A 13,167-nucleotide genomic window follows, 5' to 3' on the forward strand; every position below is an offset into this window, starting at 1 on the left:
ACAACTGACAGAATGGGAGAAGGTATTTGCAAATGACATATCAGATAAAGGGCTAGTATCCAAAATCTATAAAGAGCTTATCAAACTCAACACCCAAAGAACAAATAATCCAATCAAGAAATGGGCAGAGGACATGAACAGACATTTCCGCAAAGAAGATGTCCAAATGGCCAACAGACACATGAAAAAGTGTTCCACATCACTCGGCATCAGGGAAATACAAATCAAAACTACAATGAGATACCACCTCACACCAGTCAGAATGGCAAAAATTAACAAGTCAGGAAATGACAGATGCTGGTGAGGATGCGGAGAAAGGGGAACCCTCCTACACTGTTGGTGGGAATGCAAGCTGGTGCAACCACTCTGGAAAACAGCATGGAGGTTCCTCAAAAAGTTGAAAATAGAGCTACCCTACCACCCAGCAATTGCACTACTGGGTATTTACCCTAAAGATACAAATGTAGTGGTCCGAAGGGGCACATGCACCCAAATGTTTATAGCAGCAATGTCCATAATAGCCAAACTATGGAAAGAACCTAGGTGTCCATCAACAGATGAATGGATAAAGGAGATGTGGTGTATATATACAATGGAATACTATGCAGCCATCAAAAGAAATGAAATCTTGCCATTTGTGACGACGTGGATGGAACTAGAGGGTATTATACTTAGCGAAATAAGTCAGTTGAAGAAAGACAACTATCATATGATTTCCCTGATATGAGGAAGTGGAGATGCAACGTGGTGGGTTTGGGGGGTAGGAAAAGAATAAATGAAACAAGATGGGATCGGGAGGGAGACAAACCATAAGAGACTCTTAATCTCACAAAACAAACTGAGGGTTGCTGGGGGGAGGGGGTCGGGAGAGGGGGGTGGGGTTATGGACATTGGGGAGGGTATGTACTATGGTGAGTGCTGTGAAGTGTGTAAACCTGGTGATTCACAGACCTGTACCCCTGGGGCTAATAATACATTATATGTTTATAAAAAATATAAAAATATATTTTTAAAAAAAGGTTTTGTTTATTTTAGATAGAGAGGGAGTCAAGCCAGCTTTGGTTACAGTGGAACTGACCATACCAGTACGTGGCAAAAACTCAACAAATGTTAGTTGTCGTTCCTTTTGTGGTTTTAAAAAATGTTTTAGCTGTTTTTAGGCTATAAAGCAAAAATTCTGTAAAGACTCATTTATTCATCCATCCATTTGACAAACGTTTATTGAGAATCTACTGGGGACTGGGCCCTGTGCTGGACATGGAGTCCTGGGGGAAGGGGGTATATGGTGCTGAATGAGTCACCCCAGTCAACCTAAGGCAGTGGAAAGAGCCAACAACTTAGGCCAGGGGACTCTCCAGGTCTCAGAGATCAGGAGACAATTCTCCATGAGTCTCTCGTGTTTTTTTGCAAGTCTCGGGAGTGGAAATACAGATGGCCTTTTGTTCTAGGCTATCTTTTCAAGGGTATTTATATGGTCAAGAGCCTTGAGAGGTAGAGATAGCGTCTCTCTCTCTGGAACAGAAGCAAATCTGGTTGCTGTCCAATGTAATAAAGATAATGTTTACCTCTGGGGGGAGGGTGGGTAGGTTTGCAGGCAGCCTCTTAAAAAGATCGGGGTTTCCTAAGATCAGCATTTTTCAGCAGGGACACAAGCCTATTGTGTCACAGAACCCATTTGCACCTGCCTCTTTTTTGCCCCTCTGGGACTCAGGGGTCAAGGGAAGCCAATGTGAACATGAAGTTCATGCTCTCTGGTGTGTCTGGAGTAGTAAAGTCCTTTGTCTCTGACCCCGGAGTCTCCTGTCTTATGCCAGAGTCCATGACACTGGGGTGGGCCCTTCACAGTTCTTGACATCAGGTAGGTTTAGCTTTTCAGCTCAGTAAATGGATTGTGGCATGACGGTGCTCAGGACAGTCCAGGAGGGAAGCAAGAGGAAAGACAAAGTTGGGACTCTGGGCACCTGGGGGGCCTCAGGCAGTAACTGAGCAGCAGGGCAAGTAAGGAAGCAAAGGTTTCCTGGGGAATAGAAAAAGCTTCAGCAAACCTGAGGCACTGTGAGGACCAGCCAGGGAGAGTGGGAGACGGAAGAGCTGCTGCACGGAGAAGCAAGTCGGGGCAGGAATCCCTGAGACAACATGAAGGCTGGCCTCCTCCCAGCAAGTAGGTGGAGGCTTTCTGGGGGCCTCATCAGAGCTTTCTGAGGTGGGTGGGAGGTGGGCACAAAACCAGAAAAAAAGGGCCTGAACGTTTGAAGCATCTTTGGGCACCAGAGAGAAGCCAGAAGTCTCTGGCCAAAGCTATTCCTGCAGAAAGCCCCTTCCCAACATGAGGACTTTCACATTCTCGTTCCTACCTACCTTCTCTCTCTCACTCCCCTCCATGGACTCAAAGTCCTCCAGCCTGGGTAGGAAACAGAGAAATCCACCCCTACAGAACCCCTAAACACAAGCGCCCCTTTGCACAAAGCACCCCCACCCACCTCCCAGCACAGCAAGACAGGTGCTGTTGCTTCTTACAAGGCAGGCCCCTGGGAGGCTCCGTTGGCCCCTCGGGCTCTTCTAGGCAATTTCCTCTTTCCTGGGGCTCTTCTACCCCAGGCAGTTATTCTGGATTCCAACCAGGTACCTACAGATACAGAAGGAACTGGGGTGAGTCAGCCACTGGTACTTCTCGCATTGTTCATGGGCCTCTCAGGTTGGCAACATTAAGCCACTAACGAGCTGAGGAAGAGGCTGGTTTATTCTTAACCTTTCTTCCACCCGCACACCAGGGTTGCAATCCCCAGGGACTGGACTCCCCATCTGCCTCAATCAGAATGCCCATCCTCCAGTGTCCCAGAGACCCTGGCCAAGCAGCCCTTTCCCAGCCTTGACCAGTCTGGCTTTGAACGGAGGCCTGAATGGGAGCTGTAAGTTTGCTCGGCGCACCCCTCCTGGGCCTCCCGTTTTCTTTTTGCCTTCCTCATGCCCTGTATTCGTCTGATTAAAGGCCGTATGTTAGACCCTGAGAAGGGTATAAGAAGTCAGTTTTTGTTTTTTTCTTTAAAAAAAAAAGACTTTATTTATTTATTTGACAGACAGAGCTCACAAGTAGGCAGAGAGGCAGGCAGAGAGAGAGAGAGGAGGAAGCAGGCTGCCCACTGAACAGAGAGCCTGATGAAGGGCTCGATCCCAGGACCCTGGGATCATGACCTGAGCTGAAGGCAGAGGCTTTAACCCACTGAGCCACCCAGGCGCCCCGCTTTTTTTTTTTTTTTTAATGCATTGGTCATTTATACAGAAACATAGACTCACAGATACAAATTAAATTTTTGAGAATTTTAATCTTGCGTCTTTCTCCTACATAGGACTGGTGGGAAGGAAGAAGAAGCTCAAACCAAACAACAGGGCTGGGTTCAGGTTCTTAATACTTTGAGCAAACTGAGATGATCTTTACTCTGATGGCATGAGGTGGGTGGGGGGTAGGCTTTCCCACAGCGAGGATCTTCAGAAAGCCAGGTCCTGGCAGTGGGTGCCTACCTCTTGGCACAGGGACAGACTAAGGAAGGGCGGGACTGATTGTCTCAGAGGGATGGGGATTTGGGGTTTGGCTGTGCAGATACGCTAAAGGGAATCACACATTCAGGGGCTCTTCAGAAAATAGCAGCCATGAAAACTTTTTAAAAAAATTTATTTATTTGATAGAGAGATACAGTGAGAGAGGGAACACAAGCAGGGGGAATGGGAGAGGGAGCGGGAGGAGCAGGCTTCCTGCGGAGGAGGGAGCCCGATGCAGGGCTCGATCCCAGGACCCTGGGATCAGGACCCGAGCCAAAGGCAGACACTTAACTGACTGAGCCACTCAGGTGCCCCCAGCCATGAAAACTTTTGAAACATTTTTAAAAAACCAATCTCCCATTTAACTTAGGCTTATGTAATAATTCTATCTAATAGATACTATTATATCACATATCACAATATTTATTATACTACATATTAATTATAAGATATTGGAGCCTACATTTGAACTCCCAGCAGAGTCAGGTGGCATCTAGGGCCTGCAGGCTTTCTGTGAGATGGTCTAGTATCAGAATTAAAAGAAACCCTTTAAGTTGTAAGTATCCTTCTAGAAAAATATCCTTCCACAGGTCCTTCCACAAGGACCTACCTTGTCCTTGCCTTTGCATATTATCTTTTTAGCAGATTGATTCTGTACCACTGGCTCTGGCTCTCCAAACCTCATTCTTTCAAGCAGGCTCCTCTTCCCCAGCCACTAAACCATAGTTCTTGAAGAACTTACCGGCTTGCATGATCATTGCATAAAATAAGCTAATCAGCATAAGATTAACATCAACTCCCCTGATGTAGCCAAGCTGATCCTCTCCCAGTTTACCAGGAGCCGGCTGGAGACACCAGCCTCCTAAGCCCTATAGCCGGGCCCCCCCAACCTGTTTCCCTTCCCAAGCTAGCCACTCCACACAAATTATACCATAACCCCTTAAAGAGCTGACCCTGTCCCCCAGAACAACCCCAGGCTCTTGCTGCAAACAACTCTTTGGCTCTTTTTCTGTGTCCACCTTCCCCAGGGGTAGGGGTCGGGGGAGGGAACATTGACATTTGTCAAGAACTTTCTATGTGTTAAGCTCATAGAAATTGTTACTATTCCCATTGTGCAGATGGGGAAACTGAGGTTCAGCTGGGAAACAGCTTGTCTATGGTGATTCCAAAGCCCCTGTTCTTTCCCCTGGAGCACTCGCTCGGTCTTCTGGGGCTTGACCATAGTCCCTCTCACATCCCCCTTCCTTGGAAGGAAAGCCAGCTGGTGACCCCTCTTGCAGGCTCGCACCCTGGGACCTGGGATCTCACTGGCTAACGCAGTCTCTAGACCCCAGGACCTCATGCTCATCTCAGAGCAAACCTCCTCTTACAGTACTGCAACCCCACCTGCGACATGGGACACAGGCTTAGTGATCACTATCCTCCTGCCTCCTCCCCTCACCTGAGCCCCAGCTCTCCAGGACTCCAAGAAGTGTGGGCAGCAAATGAGGGTTGGGGGAGACAACATTCTAGGCGCACCTGAAGAAGTAATATCAAGGGGGCAGAGCAAGGTGAGAAGTCACTTTTTTCCCATGAAGGGAGAGTCTGGGATTGTGTGAGGAAAAGGAGGAAATGCTTAGGCTGTTCCCTACCCTTGGGGAGCAGGGAGGCGTCTGGTGTGGGGGGTGGGGAGTTGGCTGCCATACCGACTGTGGGATTCCCCAGGGGACAGGGTAGGTTTCATTTATGTTTTTTACTGTCCTGTCCCTCTCCCCTTGCCTACCCTTATTCTCCTCTCCGGATTGAGAAGGAAACCAGAAGTCTGAGGCCTTCACTCAGCTATCGTCAGTCCACCTTTGAAAGAGCGGGTTGAAATCACGGAGCACGGGCAGGGGTGGTCAGCTCCAGCTGGGCCCTGCCCTGTTGTCTCCATCACTTCTTTCCAGCCCTCCTGGGCAGTGGGGGGTGGGCTCAGAACAGCCATAAGGAGGCAGTGTTGGGAGCTCCTGGGTCTGCTGCCTGCCCAGCCTCCTACTCCTGGAAGTTTGATCAAGGGATCAAGTAAGAACATTTCCTTTGGTCACCCAGACCGGCTTGCTAGTTCAGCGGTGACAGAGGCAGGTGTTTGGGACTTCCAGAGCCAGCGCAGGGTGACGGGGCCCACCTGCTCGGCCTCCCTGTAGAGGTCCTCCATTGTAATGACTCATACATTTACCCTCCCCAAACCTTCTTCAGAGGTTGTGCTGGGTTGGATTAGTGTCCTCGCAAGATTCATGTCACCAAGAATCTCATTGTGACCTTATCTGGAGATTGACTTTTTTTTTAAGATTTTATTCATTTATTTTTGTGAGAGAGAGAAGGTGCACGAGCATGGGGGAGGGGCTGAGGAAGAAGCAGACTCCCCACTGAGTGGGGAGCCCAACACGGGGCTCCATCCCAGGACCCCAGTATCACAACCTGAGCCAAAGGGAGATGTTCAGCAGAATGAGCCACCCAGGCAGCCCTGGAGATGGAGTCTTCGCAGATATAATGAGTTACGATAAATGGAGATCATACTGGCTGAGCTTGGGCACTACTATTCCAATGACTCATGTCCTTACAAGAAGAGTGAACAGACACAGACACACAGGGGAGAAGACAGTTGTTTGAGGGGGGAAGCTGCCAGCCAGGGAACACCAGAGCTGCCAGTGACCACCAGTTAGAAGAGGCAAGGAGAGGAAGAGCTGCATTGTGGGGTGGGGTAGGGTGGGGGAAAAAAAAAAAAAAAAGAAGAGGCAAGGAGAATCCCCTGGAGACTTTGGAAAAGCATGTTCCTATCAGTGCCTTGACTGAGGACTTCTGGCTTCCAGAACTGTGAGAAAATATACTCCCGTCGCTTTCAGGTATTCAGTCTGTGGTGCCTTGTTATGGGAGTCCTAGGAAACTGATACTCAGATGCTCTGGGATTGCTGTCAGTGAGCTTCCTCCATTGCCCCACGTACCCCCAGAGCTCAGGGCCATGGGCCCAGAGGGCCTGTCACTACACGCCCCTCTGCCCACATCTAGATCTTTCTAGACTGTGACCCTGCGAAGGCAGGGGCTGTGGCCTGTTCATCCCAGCATCCCCTGTGTCAGACACAGTGCCTGGCACACAGGCTCACAGATTAACTCGGCTGCTGGAGTGCCAGGCTAATGCTCCGTCTGAGTTCTGTTGCCTCCATTGCACACTGGGGAGCGGGGCTTGCTGGGGCTCCCTGGCCCTGCTCCCCTTAGCTCCCCTTGGCCTTCCCTGCCAGCTGGTTCCTTTCTCTAGGGGAGCACTGGCCTCATTCAGCTAGATTTTTTTGCAGGACCATTCCCATCTTCTTCTGCTCTAACCCCTTGGCTTAGTACCAACCTCCCTCCCCTCACCCCCAACACACGTTTCTCTTTCCAATTCGTTCTGAATCACTTTCTCTAGACTATTTTCCTGGGCTATGTATCAAGCCTCGGGTATTCAAATGAGAAGACTGGCAATTGGTCATGGATCATGGCTGGGAAACCACCCAGGAAGGCATCCTTAAGGGACTCTACCTGTTCCTCAACCCATCTGTAGTCCTTAATCCACCTGTCCTTCTAAGCGCACCTGAGTATTTGTCTTGTTTTGTTGGTTTCACCTCTACCATTAGACTGTTAGCATTAGAGACTTCATGTACTCCAAGTGTCTAAGAATACACCCCACATCCTGTAGTCACAGCTAATTAATGGTAGTTGACTTCCTGCTCTAGAAGGAAGGTCAGAGCAGTCTAGAAAAACACACAAGGCCTGATTCTAGCCTAAGGAAATGAGCTTAAATATGCAAGGAGCTTTAGGCACAAGACTCTCAACTCTTCATTACTTGTAGTAAGGACGACTGTAAATAACCCGTGTCCAACATAATTAAATAAGATATGGTAGCAGTCCATGAAATTTTATGAAAACTATATGAATGAAGTGTTCATAGTGACAGGAAGAAATACTTGGGTTTAAAGTTACACGGTAGGGGCGCCTGGGTGGCTCAGTTGGTTAAGCATCTGCCTTTGGTTCAGGTCATGATCCTAGGGTCCTGGGATCGAGCCCCATGTCAGGTTCCCTGCTTAGCAGGAAGCCTGCTTCTTCCTCTGCCTCTTCCCCTGCTTGTGGTCTCTCTCTCTGTGTCAAATAAATAAATAAATAAATAAATAAAATCTTTAAAGTTAAACGGCAAAGTAGGAATCCGAATTTTATCTATGATAGGATAGATTAAAACTATGTATATGAGCTATTCATGGAGAAGAGGCTAGAAAACTATCAATATACGAGGTTTTTCTTGTTGGTGAATCATTGGTGATGGTTTTCTTTTCTCTCTACTTTAAAATATTTTCCATAGTTGCTATAATGGGCATGCATTACTTTTATAATGGGAAAAAAAACAACTAGTAAGCTTTATTTTATTTTATTTATTTTTTTAAAAAAGATTTTATTTATTTATTTGACAGAGCTCACAAGTAGGCAGAGAGGCAGGCAGAGAGAGAGGAGAAAGCAGGCTCTCCACGGAGCGGAGAGCCCGATGCGGGGCTCGATCCCAGGACCCTGGGATCATGACCTGAGCCGAAGGCAGAGGCTTTAACCCACTGAGCCACCCAGGCGCCCCATAAGCTTTATTTTAAAAGGCTACTTTAGGCCTGGTCTGGACTCTGTCAGCACATGGAGTTGGAGATGTCTGTTTGTTGGCTGTCCAGGCTGAGGTGATGGTCTGCCATCATTCTGTCACCATAATGACAACACGTTCTGAGGGCTGTCTGTAAACCTGGGTTTACACTAAGGTAGGGGTTCCGGTTGAGGGGCCAGGAATGTTTGAGAACAACAGAATAAACATGGCAGGCAGGACAGCAATGCAGAATGATCCCTGGAGACATGGGGCCAAGGCCCATATCTGCCGTTCACTGACTCCGTGAACTCGGACCCTCTCTCTGGGCCTGCACCTCTTCCCTGGTAGAACGGGGAGTGTGACTACACGATTGCCAAGTTCTCTGCCAGTTCCAAAGTTATGTTGAGTTCTCCTTCTCTTTCAGAATTTAGAAAGGGAAACCTAACTGTAGGACACAGAGAGCAAATCCGGGCCCCTGGGGGTGAGCGTTTGATTCAGCCCTGAGGCTAACTTCCTGGCCTCCGTTTTCTTTTCTTTAAAGTTGAGTGAATGGGTAAAAAGAGAATTCTGGGCCTCAAGCCAGTGCTTCCCTTCTGCCTCTTCGTACACACTCAGGATGGCTCCTCCTTCACAGGGACCCCAGGAAGGAAGGTGCTGTTTGGGTAAACATTATGCCCCCCTCTGCCTCAGAAGGAAAATGAGAAGGGAAATGAGCTAATTGGTGTGAAAAGACTCGGCACTTTTAAAGACATGGGCCGAGAAACCCAGTTTTGGGAGTATGACGGGGACGTTTATGGGGCCCAAGCTCCTGGACCCCCGCTTTCAAGGGGGTCTGGAAGCCAAAGCCTGGGAAGTAGAGTTTCCCCGTCATCACCTCGGTGACCTCCGTAGTGACCTGACACCCATTAGAGAAGTCCCGCAGGAGGGGTGGAAAGGGCCAGGACCTGCCCCACTGCATTGCTCAGAAGAACGTGAGGTAAGCTTGAAAGCTGGGGTGCCCCAGGAAGGGGCTAGCAGCTGGAACCTGCCCACTCGCCTCACCCCATGCAGCTGGGACAACTGTCCTTCCTGAAAGGCACGTTTCCATGTCTGCCTGGGGGACTGAACAAACGGTTCGGCACCGAGTGAGCCCTGAGCCCGTGTTCGATCCCTTCTTTCACTCAGAGGCAGGCCGCCCAGGCTGAAGCTACAGCTTTGTGACTTCCTGTGTGCTCTGCGCCAGGTGCGATCAGGGGCGCAACATTCTCCAGCTTCACCTGATCGCCCAACCTGGACCATGACTCAGTGATGACAGGAGGACGCGCCTCTTCCTGAACCTGGGTCCCCACCCACGTGAGATAGGGGATGATACGTACCTCACAGGGTAATGGGGTCATACACGGGGCCTGACACTTTTTTTGTTCAGGACTTCATAAATCAGATTTAATAAATATCTGACTTTCTGCCCCATCTCGGTCCAGGTGCAGTAAGTCTGACCAGAAGGAACTTTATTAGCAGCATGAGGGTCTATTAGGGCATATATTAAAAGGGTGCAAGCAATTTTAGCACCCCCACCCAAAAAAAACCTAGGACCTTCCACTCTGATTAGCTTAGAAGAGAAATCGCCCTTTAGGATCTTGACTTCACTGACCAGAACCCAAGCCAAATCTGTATCTTCTTTCTTCCATGTGAAGATCTTATTCTTGCTCCAATTTACTTATACCCCAAATCCAGACTGAGGTCTCTAGGTGCCTCCATAAAATATCAGCTTAAAGTTGGTTTCAACGGGGCACCTGGGTGGCTCAGTTGGTTAAGCATCTGCCTTCGGCTCAGGTCGTGGTCCCCAGGTGCTGGGATTGAGCCCCCCATTGGGCTCTCTGCTCAGTGGGGAGTCTGCTTCTCCCTCTGCCTCTACCCCTGGCTTGTGCTCTCCCTCTCAATCTCAAATAAATAAATAAAATCTTTAAAAAAATAAATAAAGTTAGTTTCAGGTTCCTCCCAGTGAGTAAACCCTATGGTCTGCAGCCCAGGAGGTCTCCACCAGACAGGATGGAGAGAATCCACTCATTGCCTCCCCTCTTACCCACCCCTCTGTGTCCCCATCAGATGCCCTGGGAGGGGAGAAGGAAAGACAGACAGAGGCATTTGTTGCAGAGACAGAAGCATCGCAGCTCCGGAAAAAGGGCAAGTTGAGAAGGAGCCAGGCAGAAAGACTCTTTCTTGAGCTGAAACCAAGAGTCAGAGGCTAACCAGGAGGAGAACCAGAGGTAGCCAGGGAAAAAAATGAATGAGATGTGCACACACCAATGTCTAAAACCCTACGCAGACATAGCAAAGACCCTGGCATGCAGGTAGATGGACCTGGAAATTCTCTTCCAAATTCCTCCTTGTCCCCCAGCTGCCCTCATTTGTCTCTACCTTTAGGGATAGAATGATAGAATTTTAGGATGGAATGAAGAGCCAAGTGCCTTTTCCAGGTGTCTTAACATTTCTAAAGCACTTTAACATGTATGAGCTCACAACCTTTGAAGCAGGTATACTTGACAAAGATTCTTGACTTGATTAGATCTTAAGCTCCTGAACCTTCCAGGCCCATCTATGCACTTCCTTGTAAAATCCAGTTTTAGCAAGAACCCTGCTAATTCAGTTCAGCAATGGTGCTCCTTCCTCAATATCTGATTCCCTCAATGTCTGATCTGGTTCCTCACCCCCCGCTGCCCCCCAGGAGATGTCTGACTGCCTGGCCTGTCTTCAGCAAGAGCCCAGTTAGGTTGGTTTAGCCAGAACCCCACTTACCCCTGATGTTTTCTCTCCCTGGTTTTCCATCCACTGACCCCCTTCTGTGCCCTGCTCCTTGGCTGTAATTTCCCACTCGTCTATGCTGTATCTGGAGTTGAGCCTGGCTCTATCCTGAAGTTCTTACCCCTGCTCTAAGAGTCCTGAATAAAATCTGCTTTTACTGCTTTAACTACTGTCCAGCTCTCATTTTTCTTTGACATATTACCCCTGTTTCATAGATTAGGAAAATATGGTTCAGGAGGCCGTGGCTTACCTTGGGCAGCAGAGCTGGGCTTCAAGCCCAGGCGTCCTAATGCCCTGTGGAACCTTGGCCACCACATGGCCTCCAAAGAACATTCTGTGTCTCTGATCTTCCCTGTATTGGAAGGTGGTAGGTTATCTGTGAGGTCAGGTCAGTGATATGTCCGACTCTTACTTTGGTCTAACCTGTAATGCTTTTTTCTACACCGTAGATGGACAGTGTAGTCCAGAGAGCATCACCAAACAAAACACACAGCAAGTTAATGGGAAAACTTTTGGGCAAGTCCTGGCCCAAAAAAGTGATGAAGAAGGCCAAGTTGGGCCTTGGTGTTTACGTAAGTTCTCTTCAGTGATATCCTCCTCCTATTCTGTCTAGGTATTCTCTGCCCGAAATCCCCCTTTACCTTTATGAGTTTTCTGCTCCCAGGAGAGAATGGGATCAACTCATCCACACAGCGGTAGAAAGACTGAGGGGGACACCAGGCTACTTTTCGGCAGTATCCACGTTCTAACTGGAAGGTCTGGCCTTTGTGCTCTGGCTGTAATTGGACTTCCAGCTTCAGCAGGCAAGAAGCCAACGGGGTGGTGAGACCTTCATGATCCTCTGAGGTGGCATTATGGCTATGGCCATTTACTCCTCTTGGGATATGGCTCACTCTGCCTGGGGATGGGGAAAGGCTCATTCTTCGTCCTGGCCTCTGCGGTGTCTGCGAGCCTGAGTTCCCTGCTTGGGGACCCATCGCTCCATACATCCCCCAAACTCAGGGAACCAGGTCCTGAGGAACCAGAAGCCCACGTTCATGCTGTGGCAAGGGGTGGGGGAAGAACCCCACTGTTTTCTTTTGTGGAGCTATACCAACTATTTTCCTGTCAGAACTGGGCTCAGCACACTCTGTCTGGGGCTCCTGCCCCTTCTTGGTGTGGGCAAGTCCTGATAAATAAAAATGGGGTGACCTGAGTCCTAAGACCTCCAGGAGAAGCCTATAGTTTCTTATGGGGTCACTATAACTTCTCCCCAGGTTCTACCCTCAACCCCACTACCCATCCCAGATCCCTGAAGCCACTTTCCCAGGTTGCCTTGGGCTCTCTGGACTTTGGCTCTGTGTTCCCTCCTCTGGAAAGAAGACACCCAGCATTCGGGGAGAGTCTACCATGTGCCTGGTGCTGAGCAGATATTCCGAGCCCAACACCCCTTTCCAAAAGTTGCACACAGGTTCCTTCCTTCCTTCTTTCCTTTGTAATCTCTCTCTCCCTTCCTTCCTTCCTTCTCTCTCCCTCTCTTCCTCTCTTTCTTTCTTGATTTTATATATTTATTTATTCGAGAGAGAGAGAGAGAGAGAGAGAGCACGCGCAAGTGTGGGGGAGCCGAGGGGGAGGGAGAGAGAGAGGGAAAGAATCTCAAGCAGACTCTGTGCTGATCAGGCACGGGGCTCAAAGTGGGGCTCGTTGTTGGACTTGATCTCGTGACCCTGAGATCATAACCTGAGCTGAAACCGGGAGTCAGAGGCACCTAGGTCCCCTATATACAGGGTATTTCTGACTCCTACCTCTCACCCCACTGTTCCCCCCCTCCCTGTGTTTCTTAGGGGCTTCTTAAATCTCACTCTTCTCCCATTCATGCAGCCCCAAACTCCCTCCCTCTTGGCCCCTTTGTTCTCCATTCTCCCCTCCCCTGTCTCCTGAAACCACCCAGCTGCCTTCCACGGTGGCCATCCAGAGCTCTGGCAGGACGGGGCAGCCCACGATTCCAGGCAGAACAGTGGCCCACTCATTCCCAGTGCACCCTGGTTTCTAGCCCCCCACATCCCCTTTCCATCCCTACCCCTAACTGGCTCAGGCTGACCAGGGCAGAGCAATAGGTGTATCAGTATTTTCTTTTTTTCCTGGTGGGGGAAAGAGGTGGAGATTGAGGAAAGAAAGGACGGGGCAAGGATGATTGGCATGGCGCCCCGCCTTCTTTTGTCCTACTCCCTCGGTACTCTGGCCCCTCAGGGAAATACACCTGT

Source organism: Martes martes (genome assembly GCF_963455335.1).
Source record: "Martes martes genome assembly, chromosome: 1".
Taxonomy (NCBI): domain Eukaryota; kingdom Metazoa; phylum Chordata; class Mammalia; order Carnivora; family Mustelidae; genus Martes; species Martes martes.